The 25,041-nt window shown below is 38.7% G+C and overlaps 1 pseudogene; it reads right to left on the reverse strand.

Annotated features, from left to right (window-relative positions):
* Positions 1 to 604: 604 nt before the first annotated feature.
* LOC107812885 (putative CoA ligase CCL8) lies at positions 605 to 24,987 on the reverse strand (annotated as a pseudogene).
* Between the last annotated feature and the right edge of the window lie 54 nt (positions 24,988 to 25,041).

Here is a 25,041-nt window from a genome sequence, read left to right on the forward strand (position 1 = left end):
CTCATCCGTCATTTTATCCGGCATCTTCTCCTTTCCTTGCAGTGCCAAATCTAAGTCATCCTGAATTAGGATAGCTTGGAATCTTTAATTGCCACATTCCGAAGTTTGCACTTCGGTCAAATTTCTCAGCATAAGACTTTGTTAGAGTCATTTTGGCTATTTAAACTAACCTGGTTAAATCTGGCTCTGATACTAATTTGTTAGGATCGGGAACCCGGGTAGTGCGGAATTTAGCCAAACAACGGTATAATGACAATAACAAAGACAATGGAAGTTGATAATAATGGCAATTAAAGAATATAAAGAAGACACAAATTTAACGTGGTTCGGTCAAGATGACCTACGTCCACAATCAGAGAGGATCAATTTCACTATACCAACAAGAGTACAAAAGAGAGTATAAAATTAGAGTAAATGCTCTAATTAATCCCAAATACCCCAAGAGAATAACCTTACAAGATCACTCCAAAGAAAATGGTTCACACAAGTGTTTTCCAACACTCACTCTCTTACAAAATACTCTATAATGAAATAAAGGAGAAGAAAGAAAGACACGAGTGAAAAGCTCTTGAATTGGTGTGTTTACAAATGAGGAGAAACTCCTCTATTTATAGCAAGAAATTCTTGGCCTTATAATGAATATTATGTCATGGCAAATGTCATGAAAATTTGGTAATATTACAATTTCCAATGCCGAAAATTTGTATCCACCGACCTTCATAATATCAGAATTGGCTCCTGGAAAAAGAAAATAATGAACTATTTTCGTCCAATAGATACAGTTCAAAAACCTAAAGGAGATCATTATGCCAAAGCTTGATGGATTGGAAAAAGAATTGGCTGATAAACAATGATATATATATATATTCATCTATGCTTCCGCTTCGAAGTTATTTGCTACGGTAGAATTGTCTTCTTTTGGGTTCCTTGGACACACAGATAAATAATTAGAAAATGAATTTCTGAAAAGTTTAGTAGAAGGGTATGGAGGTGGAGGATTATAGTAGTAGGTTAGTAGGTAGTTGAATGTATTTCTTTTCCATACCAATTATATTGGCATTATTCTTGTATCTCCTTATTCGTAGTTTGTTTTTACTTCTTTGTTATTTCTTTCACTTAGGCTATTCTGTTATCGTATTGTTGCTACTGCATGCTGCTATGTTTCTTTTTCATCATTCCTTGAGCCAAGACTCTACAGGGAACGGTCTTTCTACCTTCACTAGGTAGGGACAAAGTCTACATACATATTATCTTTTTCAGACCTCACTTTGTACGATTACACCGAATTTGTTGTTGTTGTTTAGCAGAAATTCCGGAAAGGTGCATGCTTTCTGAAAAGTTGCCACCAATATCTCATTACAACAACAACAACAACAAAAAATATTAGTATTGATAATAATATATTGGCAGAGGATAGTCAGAATATTGATTGGTATTAAAAAAATTACCAAATATCCAAGTAAAACAAGTACCATGTATAGAATATGTGGAATAATTACGTCCCAAAATGATGTAACATCCATCTTCATCAACTGTAGCATCATCTCCAGTCCTAAAGAACCCATCATCAGTAAATGACTGATTGGTTACCTAGTAATTCACCAGATGAATGAAAGAGAATTTTAAATGAAAAAAATGATATTAGAAGTCATCAGTTTCACATAAAAAAGGTGACTTAGTCTCACATGCCAACATAAAATATGTGCTTGAGAGAAAGAGAGAGAGGGGGTGTCTCAAAGAAGAAGAATATAAACAAAACGCTAGTGCCAATTTATGTGGAAAAGAATATCAAAACAGGAAATGGTTGGAGATCGTACTACCGACTGTATAGTGATTAATTACCTCAGGTAGCTTCCAATATTCTTTGAACAACGAAGGGCTCTTAATACAAAGCTCCCCTAATTCTGATTAATCACTACCCACTTTCATCATCTAATCAAACCAGGAAATGACAGAATAGTCAAAGATATTTCACCACGCAGCTACAGCAACGAGAAGTTGGATAATGCTATTTGTAGACTATGTCTGAACTTTGGTGAAGTTAGATGTTGAATACCATAAAAATAAAAATAAAAATTATATAAAAAAACCAAACTTACTAACCAGTACAGCTGAAAAGGGCTTGCCAACGGTACCTCCTTTGCATTTGCCTCTAATGGGATTAGATATTGCCATCACAAACTAGACAAAATTCGCCATTCACATAAAGATGGAAATGAATTAAGGAGCAATAAAGTTATGAGCAGTCTACAGATCAATTTAAGGGGCTATGAGGGAAAAAATACCTCAGTCATGCCGTAATATTCTAATAACCGATGCCCTGCAATTGTTTTTGTTTGGATCGGGAACCCGAGTAATGCGAAATTTAGCCAAACAACGGTATAATGACAATAACAAAGACAATGGAAGTTGATAACAACGGCAATTAAAGCAGATAAAGAAGACACCAATTTAACGTGGTTCGGTCAGTGTGACTTACGTCCACAAGCGGAGAGGAGCAATTTCACTATAACAATAAGAGTACAAAAGTGTCACGGCCCAATTTCACCTATAAGTCGTGATGGTGCCCAACACTACAGCTAGGCAAGCCAACTAGCAAATTAAGCATACATTAATAAAATTTAAAACCAAGAAAATATAATAAAACCCAAACTCTACCAATGTGTGTGCCATGACCTGGTGTCACAAGTGTATGAGCATCTAGTAGATTATACAAAATCTCAAATGTCATCCGAAATAAAAATAGACACTATTAAAATACAAAGAGAGACGCTCGTAGCTGCTGAACGGATCAGAGAAATAGCTCACCACTACGTCCCTGGATAACGTGGGTGCAAGACGATAGGTCCCCCACTAGTACTTGTCTTAGTTCCTGCACAAAAAATGCAGGAAGTGTAGTATGAGTACGTAAACAACGTGTACCCAGTAAGTATCAATTCTAATCTCGAAGTGGTAGAGACGAGATGACCGAATTTGACACTCACTATGGGGCAATAATAATAATTGAAATACAACTAGGATATTTAAATCAGCATGATTTGCAGAATTTACAATAATTTATTAAATCAACGAAATTAATCAAAATTCTTCAAATGCAACAATTCACAATATATTAATTAAATTCCTTCAATTCAAATAATTTCCCAATTTAGCAATTAAATATCATCTCCAAGAATAACAATTAATTATTTAACATGCAAGAATAATAATTCATTAAATTCCAAGATTTTCCAATTATCAATTAGCTTTGCAAACTGAAATAAATTATTAAAGTATCGTGTAATTAATATTATTATTAAGCACGATTTCTGCCGAGGACGTACGACCCGATCCAGAGTGTCGTGTACATAGCCGAGAGACGTGCGGCGCGATCCATAGATGCATCTATCCTGTCGAGGCGTTCGGCCCGCTCCACAAGAAAGGAGGACATTTTCTTATGTACCTCCGGAAGGAAAGTATATTTATTATGAGATAAATTCGGGAGGAGAATAATTTCTTTTAACAATTAATTGATTTAAACAGAAAATCAAGCATATGAGATTTCCATCCTTTAATATCTTTATCTAACAATTTACAATATATTCATATATATCAATTAATATTAATTAATCAAGGAATACAATTTACACAAGTAATTCATACTTTGAGTCCTAAACTACCCGGACTTTAGCATTTATAGTAGCTACGCACGGACTCTCGTCACCTCGTACGTACGTAGCCCCCGCAATTATCAATAATTATTCAATTTAATCCTTATGGGGTAATTTTTCCCTCACAAGATTAGACAAGAGACTTACCTTGTCTCAAAGTCCACTTTTCGATTATCGCGTCCGTAAAAATTCTCGATTCAATGCCGAAAAATCCGAAACTATCCGAAATTTATATAAAATATTTAATATATGTTCAATAATTCGAAATTCATCTATTAATAAATTACCCTATCCAAAATGGTAAAATTCCTAAAATTTACTCCGGGCTCACATGCCCGAATTCTGGAAATTTTCGGATGAAAACGTTACCCATAATCTCAAGAACTCAAATATATAATTTCTACCCAATTCCATAACTATTTTCGTGGTTAAAATCTAATTTTTATAAAAATCTAGGTTTTTCACCTAAACCTTTAATTTCTAAGATTTACTAGTTATAATCTACTTATAATCTATGTATTTAACTCAAGGGGTGTAGAATTAACTTACCTCCAAATTGCTAGTTGAAATCTCCTCTCAAAAAGCTCTGAAATCGCCCAAACATGAAAGAAGAATGGGCAAAATGGTAAAATCTCGTTCTTTTAAGCCTTCTGCCAAACATGTCTTTCGCACCTGCGGACAGATTACCGCACCTGCGGAAAATCCTCGCAGGTGCGAGTTCCACTTGCCTGGCCAATTTTCGCATTTGCGCACAAAGCTTCGCACCTCCGCGTTCGCAGGTGCGCAAATCGTCCGCATTTGCGGTGGATTGCCCTTTCCCTTCTTCCGCTTCTACGCTCAAAATATTGCATATGCGAGGGCCGCGCCTGCGAGCTTCTCTCGCATCTACGAATGTCTCACCTACGACTGGCCAAGCGTAGGTGCGATTCTGACAGTAGCTGGGAGCTTCAATTTTGGCTCCCAACTTCCAACTTGGTCCGAGCCTCGTCCGATTGACACTCGGGGTCCCCGGGACCCCGCCCCAACATACTAACATGTTTAAAATCATAAAACGGACTAGCTCGAACTCTCGAAATGCGTAAAACAATATCAAATCTAAGAATCATACCCTAAACCAAATTGATTCAAACTTAAGAATTTCAAGTTCTTCAAATTACTTCCAACACGCTGAAACGTACTTAAACTATCCGGAATGACACGAAATTTTGCGTGCAAGTCTTAAATCACTATATGAAACTATTCTCAAACTCGGAATTCCAAACAGACTTCAATTTCTCAAAAATCTACTCTAAAACAAATTTAAATAACTTTAAACCTTCAAATAGTTGAGTTTTACTATTAAGCGTCAAAACGCTCCCGGGTTATCCAAAACCCCATTCGGACATACGCCCAAGTCCAAAATCATCATACGAACCTATTGGAACTGTCAAATTCCGATTCTGGGGTCGTTTTCTCAAAATGTTGACCGAAGTCAAACTTGTCCATTTAAAGCTAACTTAAGGAACCAAGTGTTCCGATTTCAACCCAAACGCTTCCAAATCCCGAACCAACCATCTCCGCAAGTCATAAATTAATAAAAGCATGTTGGGGGAGTTTTATTTTAGGGAACGGGGTTTTAAAAGTTATAATGAGCGGTTGGTTCATTACATTCTCCACCTCTTAAACAAACGTTCGTCCTAGAACGGGTTTAGAATAATACCTGGAGTGCTAAATAAGTGTGGATATTTTCTCTGCATGTCCTCCTCGGCCTCCTACACGGGTCCCTAATTCATTCTGTACTGCTCTCCAGAAATGTGAAGTAAACTGAGGGCCTCTATCTGATATGATGGAAATTGGCACACCGTGCAACCGAACTATCTCCTCAATATAAATCTGGGCCAACCTCTCTAAAGTATACGTAGTCACAACAGGAATAAAATGTGCCGACTTGGTCAACCTGTCAACAATCACCCAAACTGCATCAAACTTCCTCAAGGTCCGAGGCAACCCAACTACAAAGTCCATAGTAATTCGTTCCCATTTCTACTCTGGTATGGTCATCTGCTGAAGTAGGCCACCTGGCCTCTGGTGCTCATATTTAACTTCCTGGCAATTTAGACACCTAGCTACATACTCAACTATGTCCCTTTTCATTCGTCGCTACCAATAGTGCTGCCTCAAGTCACGATACATCTTCGTACCACCTGGATGAATAGAATACCGAGAACTGTGTGCCTCCTCTATGATATTTTTCCTCAGTCCATCCACATTAGGAACACATAGACGATCCTGGAGTCGCAGAACACCATCTGCACCAATAGTAACTTCCTTGGCACTACCTCGTAGTACCGTTTCTCGAAGAACCATTAAGTGTGGATCATCATACCGGCGAGCCTTGATCTACTCAAATAGTGAAGACTGAGCTACGACACATGCAAGAACTCGGCTGGGCTCTGAAAAATCTAACCGCACAAGTTTGTTGGCCAAGGATTGGATATCCAAAGCTAATGGCCTTTCTTCTGCTGAAATGAAGTCAAACTACCCATGCTCTCCGCCTTTCTACTCAAGGAATCTGCAACTACATTTGCTTTGCCCGGATGATACATGATAGTAATATCATAACCTTTTAGTAATTCCAGCCATCTGCGCTGCCTCAAATTTAGGTCCCTCTGCTTGAACAAATACTGCAAACTGTGATGGTCAGTATAAGCTTCACAGGACACCCCATAAAGATAATGCCTCCAAATCTTAAGGGCGTGAACAATCGCAGCTAACTCCAAATCATGTACCAGATAATTCTGCTCGTAGGGCTTCAACTGACGTGAAGCATATGCAATAACTCGCCCTTCCTGCATCAATACACAACCCAAACCAACACGTGAAGCGTCACCAATACACTATATACATTCCCGAACCGGAAGGTAACACTAACATTGGTGATGTAGTCAATGTTGTCTTGAGCTTCTGAAAGCTTGCCTCACAATCATTGGACCATTGGAATTGAACACCCTTCTGGGTTAATTTGGTCAAAGGTGCTACAATATATGAAAAACCTTCCATGAACCGACGATAATAACCTGCTAAACCCAGAAAACTCCTGATCTCAGTTACTGTAGTGGGATGATGCCAATTCTGAACTGCCTCAATCTTTTTGGGATCAACTCTAATACCTTCGCCCGATAGAATATGTCCCAAAAATGCTACAGACTTTAGACAAAACTCACATTTAGAGAACTTAGCATATAGCTTTTGTTCCCGCAATGTCTGAAGCACTACTCTCATATGCTGCTCATGTTCCTCCTTGCTGCGCGAGTAGATCATAATGTCATCAATGAAGATAATGACAAACGAATCAATATATGGCCTGAATACCTTGTTCATCAGATCCATAAACGCTGCCGGGGCATTAGTTAAACCGAAAGACATTACCAGAAACTCATAATGACCATATCTAGTACAGAAAGCAGTTTTTGGAACATTCGAATCTCGAATCTTCAACTGATGATACCCCGACCTCAAGTCGATATTAAAGAACACCCTAGCACCCTGCAGCTAGTCAAATAGGTCATCAATACACGTCAACGGGTACTTGTTCTTAATAGTGACTTTGTTCAATTGGCAATAATCAATACACATCCGCATTGTTCCATCCTTCTTTTTCACAAATAATACCAGTGCACCCCAAGGCGATACACTCGGTCCGACGAACCCTTTGGCTAATAACTCTTCAAGTTGTTCCTTCAATTCTTTGAATTTTTTCGGAGCCATGCGATACAGTGGGATAGATATAGGCTGGGTATCTGGAGCCAAGTCAATACAAAAATAAATATCACGATCAGGTGGCATACTTGGAAGATCTTAAGGAAATACATCGGAGAACTCCCAAACTACTAGCATTGAATCAATAGCCGGAGTCTCTGCAGTAGTATCCCGAACATAGGCTAGATAAGCCAAACAACCCTTCTCAACCATGTGTTGAGCCTTTATAAAAGAAATAACCTGATTAAATGAACTAACCGACGAACCCTTCCACTCCAGCCTAGGTAAATATGGAATAGCCAAAGTAACAGTTTTGGCATGACAATCTAGAACAACATGATATAGAGATAATCGGTTCATATCCAGAATAATTTCAAAATCGATTATCTCGAGCAATAAGAGATCTGCTCTAGTTTCATAACCACCGAATATAATAATACAAGACCGGTAGATCCGGTTCACAATAACAGAATCGCCTACAGGAGTGGACACATAAACAAGAGTACTCAAAGACTCACAAGAAACACCCAGGAATGGAGCAAATAGAGACGACACATATGAATACGTGGATCCTGGATCAAATAATACTGAGGCATCTTTGCCGCAAACAAAAATAATACCTGTAATCACAGCATCTGAGGCCTCTGCATCTGGTCTAGCCGGAAAAGCATAAAACCGAGCTGGAGCGCCAGCTGGCTGGCCTCCGCTTGGTTGACCTCCACCTCTAGGACGACCCTTACCCACCTGTCCTCCACCTCTTGGTGGTCGGACTACTGGTGGAGCAACTGGTCAGGTAAGCATAGGTTGCTGACCCTGCTACACTGGTCTACCCTGAAGCCTGGAGCAAAACCTCCGCATGTGACTGGGATCCCCGCACTCGTAACAACGCTTCAGTGCGGTGGGCTGCTGACTAAGTGTCTGGCCCTGGGGGACTGAATACCCACTGGGAGGACCCTGAATAACTGGTGGGCGTTAAGAACTCTCTGGTATAGCACTAAGATAAGGTCGCACTGGAGCACGTCGAGGAGGTGATGGTGTTGGATATGGGGGTCTACTGACTGCCCCCTCACAAACTGACCTCTTCCCCAGACGGAGCACCCCTGAACTCTCCAGAGTACCTAAACCGCTTATCTCTCATAATCTACTCTTGGCTCCGCTGACGCACACCCTCAATCCTCCGGGCTATCTCCACAGCTCGCTCATAAGAAGTACCCATCTCAACCTCTCGAGCCATAGTGGCCTGAATACCAGTATGTAAACCGTCTACAAACCTCCGCACTCTCTCCGCCTCAGTAGGGAGTATCATAAGTGCATGGTGAGATAATTCAGAAAACCTCACCTCATAATCAGTCACTGACATCTGACCCTGTTGGAGCTGCTCAAACTGAAACCGCAACTCTTCCCTCTAAAATGGTGGAATATACCTGTCCAAGAAGATATGGGTGAACATGTCCCAAGTCATAGGAGGAGAATCTGCTGGTCTGCCAAGAGCATAAGACTGCCACCATCTACGGACTCTGCCCTCTAGCTGAAAAGTAGCAAAATCTACCCTATGAGACTCTAATATCCTCATGTTGTACAGTCTATCCTTGCAACGATCAATGAAATCCTATGGATCCTCATGTCCCTCACTCCCAAAGATAGGAGGATGTAGTCTAGTCCATCTGTCCAATAGTTTCTGAGGATCGGCGGCTACAGCTGGCCTGGGTTCAGGTGTAGCTGCTGCCACTGGCTGGGCTCTGCCCACGGGTAGTGCACCCTGGGTCTGATATACAACAGCTGCCTGTCCACGAGCCTGTGTGGTAGGGGTCTGTGCTCCCCGCCCGCCTGAGATGCGGCTGGGTCTGCCGGAAATAAATCGGCCTGAGTCATATTGTCCATGAATCGTAGCATACGACCCATGACATCTTGAAATCTCGGTGCAGATATGAAATCCACCAGAGCTGGCTCTGCCACAGGCACCTTACCCTGCTCCTCAATAATGGGATTCTCTGTTAGACCCACTGGCGGCATAACTGGAACAGTCCTGGGACATCCTTACCCTCTACCACGGGCTGGAGCCCTCCCTCGGCCTCGGCCTCTAGCAACTGGGGGAGTAGCTCTTCTCTGGTCTGGAACTTCATTCGAGCGCGTTCTCACCATCTGTGAGAGAATAAGAGAAGGATATTTAGTACTACATTAATTGCACGATGGAATATGAAGAAAGATAATTTCCTAACACCCTATAGCCTCTTGAAGACAAGTACATACGTCTCCGTACCGATCCGCAAGACTCTATTAGGCCTGCTCATAACTTGTGAGACATAAGTGAACCTAGTGCTCTGATACCATGTTGTCACGACCCAATTTCACCTATAAGTCGTGATGGCGCCCAACACTACAGCTAGGCAAGCCAACTAACAAATTAAGCATACATTAATAAAATTTAAAACCAAGAAAATATAATAAAACCCAAACTCTACCAATGTGTGTGCCAAGACCTGGTGTCACAAGTGTATGAGCATCTAGTAGATTATACAAAACCTCAAATGTTGTCCGAAATAAAAATAGACAGTATTAAAATACAAAGAGAGACGCTCGTAGCTGCAGAACGGATCAGAGAAACAGCTCACCACTAAGTCCCTGGATTACGTGGGTACAAGACGATAGGTCCCCCACTAGTACTTGCCTCAGTTCTTGCACAAAAAGTGCAGCAAGTGTAGTATGAGTACGTAAACAACGTATACCCAGTAAGTATCAAGCCTAATCTCGAAGTGGTAGAGACGAAATGGTCAACTTTGACACTCACTATGGGGCAATAATAATAATTAAAATACAACTAGGATATTTAAATCAGCATGATTTACAGAATTTATAATAATTTATTAAATCAACGAAATTAATCAAAATTCTTCAAATGCAACAATTCTCAATATATTAATTAAATTCCTTCAATTCAAATAATTTCCCAATTTAGCAATTAAATATCATCTCCGGGAATAACAATTAATTATTTAACATGCAAGAATAATAATTCATTAAATTCCAAGATCTTCCAATTATTAATTAGCTTTGCAAATTGAAATAAACTATTAAAGTATCATGTAATTATTATTATTATTAAGCACGATTTTTGCCGAGGACGTACGACCTGATTCAGAGTGTCGTGCACACTGCCGAGGGACATACGGCGCGATCCATAGATGCATCTATCCTGCCGAGGTGTTCGGCCCGCTCCACAAGAAAGGAGGACAATTTCTTATGTACCTCCGGAAGGAGAGTATATTTATTATGAGATAAATTCGGGAAGAAAAATAATTTCTTTTAATAATTAATTAATTTAAATAAATAATCAAACATATAAATTTTTCCATCCTTTAATATTTTGATTTTCATCCTTTAATATTTTTATCTAACAATTCACAATATAAATATATATAAAATAATATTAATTAAACAAAGAATACAATTTACACAAGTAATTCATGCTTTGAATCCTAAACTACCCGGACTTTAGCATTAATAGTAGCTACGCACGGACTCTCGTCACCTCGTGCGTACGTAGCCCCCATAATTCTCAATAATTATTCAATTTAATCCCTATGGCGTAATGTTTCCCTCACAAGATTAGACAAGAGACTTACCTCGTCTCAAAGTCCACTTTTCGATTATCGCATCGCGTAAAAAATTTCGATTCAATGACGAAAAATTCGAAACTATCCAAAAGTTATATAAAATAATTAATATATGTTCAATAATTCGAAATTCATCTATTAATAAATTACCTTATCCAAAATGACAAAATTTCTAAAATTTACCCCGGGCCCACGTGCCCGAATTCTGGAAATGTTTGGATGGAAACTTTACCCATAATCTCAAGAACTCAAATATATAATTTTTACCCAATTCCATAACTATTTTCGTGGTTAAAATCTCATTTTTATAAAAATCTAGGGTTTTTCACCTAAACCTTTAATTTCTAAGATTTACTAGTTATAATCTACTTATAATCTATGTACTTAACTCAAGGGGTGTAGAATTAACTTACCTCCAAATTGCTAGTTGAAATCTCCTCTCAAAAAGCTCTCAAATCGCCCAAACATGAAAGAAGAATGGGCAAAAATGGTGGAATCCCGTTCTTTTAAGCCTTCTACCAAACAGGTCTTTCGCACCTGCAGACAGATTACCGCACCTGCGGAAAATCCTCTCATGTGCGAGTTCCACTTGCCTGGCCAATTTTCGCATTTGCGCACAAAACTCGCAGGTGCGCAAATCGTCCGCATCTGCGGTGGATTGCCCTTTCCCTTCTTCCGCTTCTGCACTCAAAATCTCGCATATGCGAGGGCCGCGCCTGCGAGCTTCAGTCGCATCTGCGAATGTCGCACCTGCGACTGGCCAAGCGCAGGTGCGATTCTGATAGTAGCTGGGAGCTTCAGTTTTGGCTCCCAACTTCCAACTTGGTCCGAGCCTCGTCCGATTGACACTCGGGGTCCCCGGGACCCCGCCCGAACATACCAACAGGTTTGAAATCATAAAACGGATTCGCTCATACTCTCGAAATGCGTAAAATAATATCAAATCTAAGAATCATACCCTAAACCAAATTGATTCAAACTTAAGAATTTCAAGTTCTTCAAATTACTTCCAACATGCCGAAACGTACTTAAACTATCCGGAATGACACGAAATTTTACGTGCAAGTCTTAAATCACTATACGGAACTATTCTCAAACTCGAAATTCCAAACAGACTTCAATTTCTCAAAAACCTACTCCAAACCAAATTTAAATAACTTTAAACCTTCAAATAGTTGAGTTTTACTATTAAGCGTCAAAACGCTCCCGGGTTATCCAAAGCCCGATTCGGACATACGCCCAAGTCCAAAATTATCATACGAACCTATTGGAACCATCGAATCCCGATTCTGGGGTCGTTTTCTCAAAATGTTGACCGAAGTCATACTTGTCAATTTAAAGCTAACTTAAGGAACCAAGTGTTCCGATTTCAACCCAAACGCTTTCAAATCCCAAACCAACCATCCCCGCAAGTTATAAATTAATAAAAGTATGTTTGAGGAGTTTTATTTTAGGGAACGGGGTTCTAAAAGTTAAAATAACCGATTGGGTTATTACAAAAAGAGAGTACAAAATTAGAGTAAACACTCTAATTAATTTCAAATATCCTAAGAGAATAAACTCACAAGATCACTCTAAAGAAAGGGTTCACATAAGTGTTTCCCAATACTAACTCTCATACAAAACACTCTTAATAAAAGAGGAAAGGAAGAAACAAGAAATGAAGACTCAAGTCTTGTTGGTGTGTCTAAAATGAACGAATGGCCTTTCCTTTTATAGGCAAAAAAGTCTTGGCCTCTTAGGTGTAAAAGAAGAGATACAACTTGTGCAAATGATGTCCACCACACAATTCAATATTTTTGGGTCCCAAAGAATATTGTTAACAAAGTCTACACTTTGCAAAGATGTTTATACTTATGTGAGATGGGCTCCATTAGCCAAAATATTGGTCATATTACAAATCTCCACATTGGCCTAATTTTGGCTGATATAGTAAATTTGCTTCACCCTCTCCGCAAAAGCCCCAATGGGCATATGTCAAAATTTAATGCCATCAAAATCAGATAAGTTGTCTGATACCGAAACTGTAGTAGGGCCTATAACAGTAGATCCCAATAAAGTATACAACGAACCAGATCTGTGTGCTTTCATGATCACAAGAGCACCATGAGAAACTTTTAGAACTCCACCTTCACCTGCGTACTTGCACCCAAGAGATTCTAGAGTGCCCAAAGAGATGAGATTTTTCTTCAAGTCAGGAACATGTCTAACATCGGTGAGAATTCTCACCACACCATCGTGCATTTTGATTCGGACTGTACCTTTTCTAAAAACTTTGCAGGCAACATTGTTGCCATCAAGACAACTCCACCTCCAATAGATTCATATGTGATAAATAAATTCCGATTGGGACACATATGATAAGAACAACCCGAATCTAAAATTCACTCATTGTTAGAGTTGAAACTATTATTAGTTGCTAAAAAAATAGTTCCCTCAGTCTCATCAGCAACTACACTTTCTTCGGCAATGTCAGTATTTTTGTGCTCATTTTTCCTTTCCTTATGCTTTTCTTTATTTTCCAGCTTATAGCATTCAGAGATAATGTGACCTTTCTTATGACAATAGCGACACTCTAAATTATTGTATCTGGATATGGAGTCGAATTTGTCCCTGACAAACAAGCCAACTTCCGCTTGAGTTCCACTAGCTTCCCCAATAATATCACTATCTATCTGTTCTTTTGATTTTAAGATAGATTTAATATCCTTATAAGAGATATTATCCTTTGCATAAAAGATAGTATCTCTTATATGCTTAAAAGATGGGGTAGAGAACAAAGCAGTAACACGGCTTGATCCTCATCTTTAATTTCAGCATCTATATTACTCAAATTCATAAGAATGGAATCAAATGTGCCAAGATGAGAGAGAATAAATGTACCTTCACCCATACAAATTGTATAAAGCTTCTGCTTCAGGTAAAGTCTATTTTCCACCGTCCTATTCATATATAAGGTTTTTAATTTTTTTCACATGCCTTTGGTTTTAGTTTCAATAGAAACTTCAAGTAAAACCTTATTTGAGAGATTTAAAATGATACTTGCTTTTGCCCTTTTGTCTATGACGGCAAATTCCTCATCCGTCATTTTATCCGGCTTCTTCTCCTTTCCTTGCAACGCCAAGTCTAATCCATCCTGAATTAGGATAGCTTCCATCTTTAATTGCCATATTTTGAAGTTTGCACTTCGGTCAAATTTCTCAACATAGGTCTTTGTTAGAGTCATTTTGGTTATTAAAACTAACCCGGTTAGATCCGGCTCTGATACCAATTTGTTAGGATCGGGAACCCGGGTAGTGCGAAATTTAGCCAAACAACGGTATAATGACAATAACAAAGACAATGAAAGTTGATAACAACGACAATTAAAGCAGATAAAGAAGACACCAATTTAATGTGGTTCGGTCAGTGTGACCTACGTCCACAAGTGCAGAGAAGCAATTTCACTATAACAATAAGAGTACAAAAGAGAGTACAAAATTAGAGTAAACACTCTAATTAATTCCAAATACCCTAAGAGAATAACCTCACAAGATCACTCCAAAGAAAGGGTTCACACTAGTGCTTCCCAACACTAACTCTCATACAAAATACTCTTAATAAAGGAGGAAAGGAAAAAATAAAAAATGAAGACTCAAGTCTTGTTGGTGTCTAAAATGAACTAATGGTCTACCCTTTTATAGGCAAAAAAGTCTTGGCCTCTTAGGTGTAAAAGAAGAGATACAACTTGTGCAAACGATATCCACCACACAATGCAATATTTTTGGGTTCCAAAAAATATTGCTAACAAAATCTACACTTTGCAAAAATACTTATGCTTATGTAAGATGGGATTCATCAGCCAAAATATTGACCATATTACAGTTTCCGCTGCTGCATGATGGGCAACGGAAGTGCAGAGGAGCCACACATCTGGAAAGACAAACCAATTTGTTCAGTCATTTTCAATAACTGGAATATAAGTGGGATTATACTCTGAAATTCAATAACGTGCCAAAAATGGGGAAAAAAAAAAACAGTGGCCAATTCTACTGATTATACACAATAGGATCCTAATTGTATTTTGTATGGTCTATTCAAACACTTAACGATTTGAGGGGTTCCGTGCTTCTTACTTACCATAAGGCGCAAGTGCCTCGCTGCTGAAGCAGAAGCTGCTTTCTGCTTTGGATCCATCTCTTTATAATATTGTATTAGTTGTGTATACATAGTAGGTGTTGTAGAAGCCAAATGTATATAGTGTGAATGAGTCACAACTACTATACCAAAAATTATGACAACTACTAAATAATAAACAAGACAATAAGACAACAATAAAAGAACACCAAAATTTACGAGGTTCGGCCAATTTTGCCTACTTTCTCGGACACAATCAATATTTTATTCCACTCCAAAATTACAAGTGAAATAATACTAAAGAGAGAAGATACAAATGCCTTAAGAAGATAAAAAAGACAAATGAGAGGTGTGTTTAAATCCTAAACATTAGGCCTCTTTTTATAGGGTGGAATTCTCATTCAAAATTGTCATCCACCGATGTGGGACTTTTGACAATTTCAACAAATCTCCACCTTGGCAAAATCTCACATCTTCAATTTTCTCTCAATAACAAATTTTGGTTGTGTCTTCATCTTCAATCTTTAGTGTTCAACAATGTTGATCAAATCCAAACAATGTTGAAACTTGACCGCAGTCACCACTTTTGTCAGCATATCAGCAGGGTTCTCCGTAGTATAAATTTTCTTCACCGTGACTCCACCTTCTTCTATGATTTCTCGTACGAAATGATACCGAACATCAATGTGCTTCGTCCTTGCATGATAAACTTGGTTCTTCGCTAATTGAATAGCACTTTGACTATCACAAAAAATTGTAATATTTTTTTGTTCAATACCAAGCTCCTTTAACAACCCCTGAAGCCAAATTGCCTCCTTCACAGCCTCTGTAATAGCCATATACTCTGCCTCTGTTGTAGACAAAGCAACTGTTGACTGCAAAGTAGACTTCCAACTAACGGGTGCCTTTGCAAAAGTAAACACATAACCAGTAGTTGACCTTCGTTTGTCCAGATCACCCGCAAAATCTGAGTCACAATATCCAACTACAGACTGATTTCCTTCCTGCTCAAAAACTAACCCAACATCTACAGTACTATGAATATACCGTAGAATCCATTTCACAGCTTGCCAATGCTCCTTTCCTGGATTATGCTTATATCTGCTAATAACTCCAACGGCTTGTGAAATGTCAGGTCTCGTACAAACCATTGCATACATCAAGCTACCAACATCATTTGCGTATGGTACCCTTGACATATACTCCTGTTCAGTTTCATCCTTTGGCGACATAGTAGTACTTAGCTTAAAATGGGGAGCAAGTGGCGTACTAATTGGCTTAGTCTTCTTATCTATGCCAAAACGCTGTAGTACTCTCTTCAAATATTCTTTCTGAGATAAACAGAGTTTCTTTGAACGTCTATCTCTTATTATCTCCATGCCAAGAATTTTCTTTGCCTCGCCCAGATCCTTCATCTCGAACTCCTCCTTCAGTTGAATCTTCAACTTATCAAGTTCTTCCGAATTCTTGGAAGTTATCAACATATCATCAACATATAGGAGAAGATATACAAAGAAACCATCATTAAGTTTGCGCAAATACACACAATGATCGTATTTGCTTCTCTTGTACCCTTGCCGCAACATAAACTTGTCAAATCGCTTGTACCATTGTCTAGAAGATTGTTTCAATCCGTACAACGATTTTTCAAGTTTGCATAACATATTTTCTTTTCCAGCAACATTGAATCCTTCTGGCTGATTCATGTAGATTTCCTCCTCCAAGTTTCCATGTAAAAACGCAGTTTTTACATCCATCTGAACTAGTTCCAAATCCAACTGTGCTACCAAAGCCAACATAATTCTAATGGAGGAATATTTTACAACTGGAGAAAATACTTCATTGTAATCAATTCCCTCCTTCTGAGCATATCCTTTGGCCACCAATCTTGCTTTGTAGCGAACATCTTCTTGGTTAGGAAATCCTTCTTTCTTTGCAAATACTCATTTGCACCCAATTGTTTTATTTCCCTTCGAGAGATTGGACAATTTCCATGTATGATTCTGATGAAGGGACTGCATTTCTTCATTCATGGCAATCATCCACTTATCTTCTTATGAACTTTGGATTGCGTCTTTATAAGTAGTAGGAATACCATCAGCTACAATTGAGGTTACGCAAGCAACCGTCTCTATGAGACGAACAGGTTTCGTTATTGTCCTTTTTGGCCTGCTGGTTGCTATTGATTCAAGTTGTTCTCGAGGTTCCTGAGTTGGAATCTCCCTCTCTACTGGCTCTTCTTCTAGAGGGTAATATTCATGACTTTCCTCCTCTGCTTCTTGTATAGGAAAAATAAATTTTCCCTCAAACTCCACCTACTTTGATGCACCACTAGTTTGTTTGACATCTTTAACTGTCACCTTATCTGTTATGGCTGATTCATCAAAGGTAACATCTCTGCTGAATATAATATTCCTTGTCTCTGGACACCATAAGCGGTATCCTTTGACTCCAGAAGTAATCCCCATAAATATAGCCTTCTTTGCTCTCGGATCCAATTTTGACTCTTTCACGTGATAGTATGCAATTGAGCCAAACACGTGCAAAGAGTCATAATCTACAGCAGGTTTTCCATACCATTTTTCAAATGGTGTCTTGCCATCAATAGCAGCAGATGGTAGACGATTAATGAGGTGGCATGCATATGTAATTGCCTCAGCCCAAAATTCTTTGCCCAAGCCAGCATTGGACAACATACACCGTACCTTCTCCAGTAAAGTCCGGTTCATACGTTCTGCCACTCCATTCTGTTGTGGTGTATGTCTGACAGTGAAGTGTCGGACGATGCCATCATTTTCACAGACCTTATTGAAATGATCATTTTTATATTCACCTCCATTGTCTGTGCGAATACACTTGATCCTCCTGCCTGTTTGATTCTCCACCATCGTCTTCCATTTGAGAAAAATTTCCAACACTTCATCTTTCCTCTTCATTGTATACACCCACACTCTTCGGGAAAAATCATCAACAAAGGTTACAAAATAGTGCTTCCCACCCAATGAAGGTGTTTTGGAAGAACCCCAAACATTAGAGTGTACATAATCCAAAATGCCTTTAGTATTATGGATCGATGTACCAAATTTAACCCTTGTCTGTTTCCCTTTGACACAATGCTCGCAAAACTCCAAGTTGCAAGTCTTTACGCCTTTTAACAATCCTTGATCAGATAGAGCTTTCAAGGATTTCCCTCCAATATGTCCCAAGCGCATATGCCATAGCCTGGTTGCTTCTGCCTCTTTGTCATCACTGGATGTCACTGTCGTTGTCCCAATAACTGTACTACCACGATAGCGGTACATGTTATTGTTCTTCCGATTGGCCTTCATTACCACTAGTGCACCGGAGCATATTCTCATCACTCCATTTTCTGCAATGATTTTGAACCCTTTTGATTCTAGGGCTCCCACAGAGATGAGATTCTTCTTCAAATCCGGTACATATCGAACATCTGTTAATATTCTGATCATTCCATCATGGCTTCTTAATCTTATTGATCCAATGCCATATGAGGTAAGAGGGCTGTTATCCGCTGTGTGGATGACTCCATATTATCCTTCTTGAAAATTTACGAACCAGTCCTTGTTGGGACACATATGATAGCTACAAGCCGAGTCCATCAACCATATGTCTGATGATGTTGATAACTCTGTTGTAACTAATGAGAAGTCTGAATCATCACAATCAGCTACATTTGAATCCATAATGGCCTTTCCATTGTTATGTCTGGCCTTATTCTTCAACTTCGGACAGTCTTTCTTCCAGTGCCACTTTTCTCGACAAAAGGCACATTCATCTTTGCTGGGTCTAGATCTCGACTTGAATCTTCCCTTCTTAGTCCTCGTTTGATTTTGAGGACGACCCCTCACAATTAGTGCTTCTCCTTCTCCGCCCTTCTGTTTTTTTCCCTTTCTTTGTTCATAGCTGTACAAAGCCGAACAAACTTCTCTGAGAGAAATTTTGTCATTTCCATGGAGTAGAGTAGTTTCAAGGTGCTCGTACTCATTAGGAAGTGACCCCAACAACATCAAAGCCAAGTCACCATCATCAAAAGTTGCATCCATATTTTGCAAATCTGTGACTAACTTATTGAAACTGGTGATATGTTCATTCATTGTGGTACCAGGAACATAGGTGAAGCAAAACAGTCTCTTCTTCATGTACAATTTATTTTGACTGTTTTTCTTCAAAAATTTATCCTCCAGTGCTTTTCATAATTTGCTTGCAGAAGTTTCCTTTATGTATGGATATTTCTGCTCTCTAGCAAGGTAGGATCGAATGATACCGCAAGCAACACGATTGATAATTTTTCAATCTTCTTCTCCAATAACATCTGGCTTCTTTTCTTCAATGGCAAGATCTAGCCCTTGTTGAAAAAGAATATCTAGAACCTCGCCTTGCCACATCCCAAAATGTCCTGACCCGTCAAAAATTTCTACCGCAAATTTCGCATTTGACACAATTCTTGTCATAAGCGAAGATGCCAAGGATGACGTATTATTGACACTTGATGTAGATTCTTCTTGTTTATTGTCTTCCATTTTGACACAAATATTATTTAGTAGCTGACGACACAAATCAAGATTATTTCCTTTCTGGTGTGGAAGATCAGACTAAGCTGCAACCACAAAGCATACTCAGACAGAACCTTGACTCAGTTACCAAGATAGATCTTTTCTGATACCAATTGTTGCGGAAGCCAAATGTATATAGTGTGAATGAGTCACAACTACTATACCAAAAATTATGACAACCACTAAATAATAAACAAGACAATAAGACAACAATAAAAGAACACCAAAATTTACAAGGTTCGGCCAATTTTGCCTACTTTCTCGGACACAATCAATATTTTATTTCACTCCAAAATTACAAGTGAAATAATACTAAAGAGAGAAGATACAAATGCCTTAAGAAGATAAAAAAGGCAAATGAGAGGTGTGTTTAAATCCTAAACATTAGGCCTCCTTTTATAGGGTGAAATTCTCATTCAAAATTGTCAACCACCGATATGAGACTTTTGACAATTTCAACAGTAGGAACCTATTTGAAGAGAGAATTTAAGAAAAAAATAAAGCAAACTAAACACCATTGTGCTAGTGAATGCTAACCGAGCATATAAAATGTGTTCTAGGCTCCTAGCAACTGAAGAAACCCAGTCAGTGAATGATCTTCCTTGAGAAGCTTAAGAACGAAAGCTCATGTATAGACAACGTACTAGATATGTAACAAGCCAAGTCGTGGCAACTATATTTCACTATCAAGTCAGAACAACCTACTTCAGTGAACATTGTTATGGCATTATCAGTTTTAGTCCTATCTGCAGGATAAGATTCACACCATCTCTGCCAAATCTTGCTTACGCTGAATTTTGGTATAAATTCGACCTTAAAAAAGAAAGAAAATGTAGTAGCATGAAAATCCTGTCCAAACAACATGTATGCTGCTAGAGAACAAGTTTGACGATGTTAAATCTCTTTTAGTAGTTAACGTGGAACCTGCATAAAGAGGAGCAAGTAAAGCATTGAAAAGTCCATGCACATGTAAGGTACCAGTTAAGGATCAGACAAATATAAGGCTTCCAATCACATTATTTATGTCCCATAAGATAAATAACTATGCCATAAATGAAACACCGACAGAACATCTCTTGGGAAAAAATGCTACTGAGGATATGATGTAGTGGCAGACAGTGCAGAAATTGGTCCTTGGACATGTATTCCCATGAAATTTGAACCTGGAACAGTACAAAGATGGAAATAGTTTACTTCCAGAATCTGAAATGTACGAGGTTCAGTTTACCGTAACTAATTGTTTCAACCGAGTGAACCTTCAACCTCCCAAATTATTGACAGTCGAAAAGAAAAGGTTAGTTATGCAAGTCAAAGAGATCACAAATTCTTCATAAGTAGTCCTACGTGGTAAACTGGTAATACATGTTTACTATCATATCTCAGCAATAGATACACCGACACAAGCACAATCAGAATATCTGATCCTAAGAACTGATAGATTAGATAGACAGTCTAACTACAGAAAATCAAGAAAGCTAAAAGCAAATTGTATAATCTACCAACCACAACCAAGCTCTTTAGTGAGTCCAGAACCTAAATGTGGTTCTTTTTGCCAAGTAAGACGGAAATAAGTGTAAAAAAAAAGAGTGACTTATGGACGTTTTGGACGTTAAGGTATAGCGCTCTTTAAAAAAGCACTATACATTTATAACGCTGTTATTAAAGACGTTATATGTATAGTGCTTTTTTAAAGAGCGCTATACCTGTTGTGCGAACATCAAAAACATTTATGTCCTGATCATACTGTAAAAATGAATGCCAATGTGCTCGCCGCCTGTATTTCTCAAATCTCTTCATCGGCAGTGGCATAAATTCAACACTCCTTTCCATCAATGACGTTGCAGTTGCAGCACTTTCAACAAACCTCTCCGCCATCTGCTTGAACGACATGCGCACCATGGCAGTGACAGGCAATCCTCTTGTCGACTTCAACAACCCGTTGAAAGATTCTAACACATTTGTAGTCAGAATTCCCCATCTTTTTCCTCCATCCGCATGTAAAGTCCACTTGTCAAGCTCATGTCGCATCAACCAACGATAGGCTCTCTCGTCTTCCTGCCTGATAGATTCCATGTGCCTCCGAAATTTATGCTGATGGTGGTCTATTGCTGCCATCCACATCAAATCATGCGGATCCTTGTTGGGATGTGCCTTCTGGAAATTGACCTTCAGGTGCCTCACACAGTAACGGTGGTAGGCATAAGGTTCTTGCCATGCATGCAAATTCTCTACAGAACTTAAGATACTACCATGCCGATCAGATATTAGACAAATACCAGAACGCTGTTTGACAACGTGCTCTTTCAAACGGTTCAAAAACAGCGTCCACGTCTCTTGGCTTTCATTGGCACAAATAACAAAAGCTAGAGGAAATATTTGTCCATTAGCATCTACTGCAACGACGATCAACAGATCCCGATTTAATATGTCGGCACTGTCGTCTCCGGAATCATCGGCATTGTTGTCATAATCACTGTTCTCTTCCTCACTCTCTGCATCTGCCAGATCCCGATTTAATATGTCATCTTCGGGCAATTGAGTCAGGACAGGTGGTTCAACTTGCTCGTTTTCACTGCACAAACAACAAAATAATAAGCTACTCAAATTAATAAATACTTTCCATATAGCTGTATCACTTCACTTACAAGTCGTAATGTGTTGACATTCCTTGATGGACATTATCCTGTTGGTGATGACTCCCGGATGGACCACCATGATCCAACACACCAGAACTACGCATACTCCAACTGGGCATGAGTTCATAACTTGTAAAAGTCATATCTGGCCGGTACCCTCTATGGAATATATGAGTGTTAATACAAATTTAATACAACAAAAATATACATCGTAACACTAAGAAAAATTGAAGTTTACCACTCGTCTTGTGGATTATGTAAAGTAGGAGAGAAATTATTTTCTCGCTCCTCATTCGCCCGTGGTGATAAGTTTAAATCAGGCCAAACTCTTTCAGCCGGAACCTGTCCAGCAAAAACTGCTCCAGAATAACCACCCGACGACTGAGGGTTATCCCTACTATGCTCAACCTCATTATTGCGAACGTCTTTGACCTTGACGTACATTTCCAATATTTTTATCACAAGAAATTCCCGGTATTCATCCGGAGTCCTCAAAAAATCCCTCAAAGTTTCATCATCGTCGATGTTAAACTCAGCGTAACAAGCAATCCCTTGCGAAGTGACGGAATACGGATATTTTCCGGTTACTTTAAGGTTCACCGAATGTTTCCTCACACTCATTTTTTTATATAACAGCGACACCAATGTATCGTACTCCATTGTAAGTGGCAATTTAACATGACACTGTGGAGATAAACTATAGCTCACAGAGTTATTCGCCACCACAACCTCACCCCCCAATATAATGAAACCCTTACTTTTCGCTCTTCAGACATTATGAAAAAATGCTCGAGAATTTAACAAGAAGAAAAATTTGAACGAGAGTTACGAATATTTTTGAATGGATTTTTGTAAAATCCTAACGCCTTTAAATAAGGCAATGCCTAGCTCAGGGGGACTGAATATTTTTAGGTATAGCGCTCTTTTAAAGGGCGCTATATCCATTTGAATTATTGTTATGTCAGTTAAATGCAGGAGACTTATTGGTGGGCCCACAAAACAGGTATAACGTTTTTTTAAAAAAATGTTATACATATAACGCCTTTAATAACAACGTTATAGATGTATAACATTTTTTTAAAGAGCGTTATACCTTAATTAACGTCCAAAACGCCTGTTAATGTATAGCGCTCTTTAAAAGAGCATTATACATAGATAAGTCACTCTTTTTTTTTACATTTATTTCCGTCCTACATGGCAAAAAGAACCACGTTTAGGTCTTTAGTAGGCCTGACATCTACTGGGCTTTTATTTATCGCACGTCAAGTTGCCAACAGAAGTTGAAAGTGAAATATTACAAAGAAGTAAATGAGCGAAGCACATCATATATATCCATACTTATCCACATAAACTATCACCAAATATCTACATAAAGCATCACCCTCAGCAGGGAAGTCAATATCACAACAACCAGGCAGAAACAACTTAAAAATCAGTTTTATCACAACTTATTAATAGGATCCCAGAATGCAGAACACTAAATCTAGAACAGAGATGAACCTGAGCTAATATTCCTGTGTGTATGAACTACTCCTTTTGGTTTCCCTGTTGTACCACTGATGTACAAAATCAAAGCTGGAACCTCACCTGCAACGTAAGATTTACATAACAATGTAAAGGACTGTTTAAGAGCTCTAACAACGTGAACACAGAAATAAACAACCATATCGATAGATACATAACGCTCCCTTTATCTCACCACAGTTTCTCGTTTCCAGAATATTTCTAGGACCATCAGATACCATGGCTTTTGCATGGTCATGCTTCGCCGATAAATGGGCACTGGGAATAGGAGGAATAAGAGACAAACAGGCACCAGTTTTAACTGCAAGTGTATTCATAAGTTCTTGGACTTTGTTTTGATAAGGAAGTTCTTGGGGGTCTTCAGTACTCAGAATTACTGAGATGTCCTAAAAGTCAAATTTGCACAAGGATTTTAGTATATCATGAAACAAAGGACCTTGCGTTATAGTAATATGATGCAGATGGAAACTGATTGAAGATGACCTAATTGTAAAAGGTTAGAAGAAAAACCAAAAGAATAATGCAAGCTATATTACACATGTTTGAGTAAAAAGGAAAAGCATCATTATTCTGTGCATGTTGGATATCTTGCAAGTCACAAAAAGACTGAGCAGAAGATGATAGAAGATTCATGGACAAACCAAGTCATTCATCCACTTAGCCAAGTCCCTAGTATTCCAGCAACAAACTCAGCACACGGTTTGGCTACGATTCCTACTCTTGCTCCACCAAGATCTACATTTCTTTTTACACCACTGCCCTAAAAAGGAGGAAGCATTTGAACAGTAAGGCAATCAAGGAAAGGACTGACTAAGAAATTGGTAGAACAATATAAACAGAAGAAAGAAATGGTGTCTTGGAAAAACAACTCACGTCCAAATAAGAAAAACTAGAAAGCATTCTCCAAGTCACATCTAATTGACGAAGATTAAAATCCAGCAAGAATGCAGCTTTAATTATTCAGAGGTAATATGTCGAAACTCACAATTTTAGGATCTAGGTTGCTTAACAAACTTGATATACTCCTTGCAGATGCTATCAGTTGAAGGTAAGTGTAGCTCTTCTCATCAACTCCTATTGCAGTATTCCCCTGGGACTCAGGTCTCTTGCTGGCAATTTCTTTCACCAGCTCCATATAGCTACTATATTTGAAGCTGTAATATGAAAGCAGGAAAGAGAAAAACAAAAG

This window comes from Nicotiana tabacum, chromosome 4, assembly GCF_000715075.1.
Source record: "Nicotiana tabacum cultivar K326 chromosome 4, ASM71507v2, whole genome shotgun sequence".
NCBI lineage: Eukaryota > Viridiplantae > Streptophyta > Magnoliopsida > Solanales > Solanaceae > Nicotiana > Nicotiana tabacum.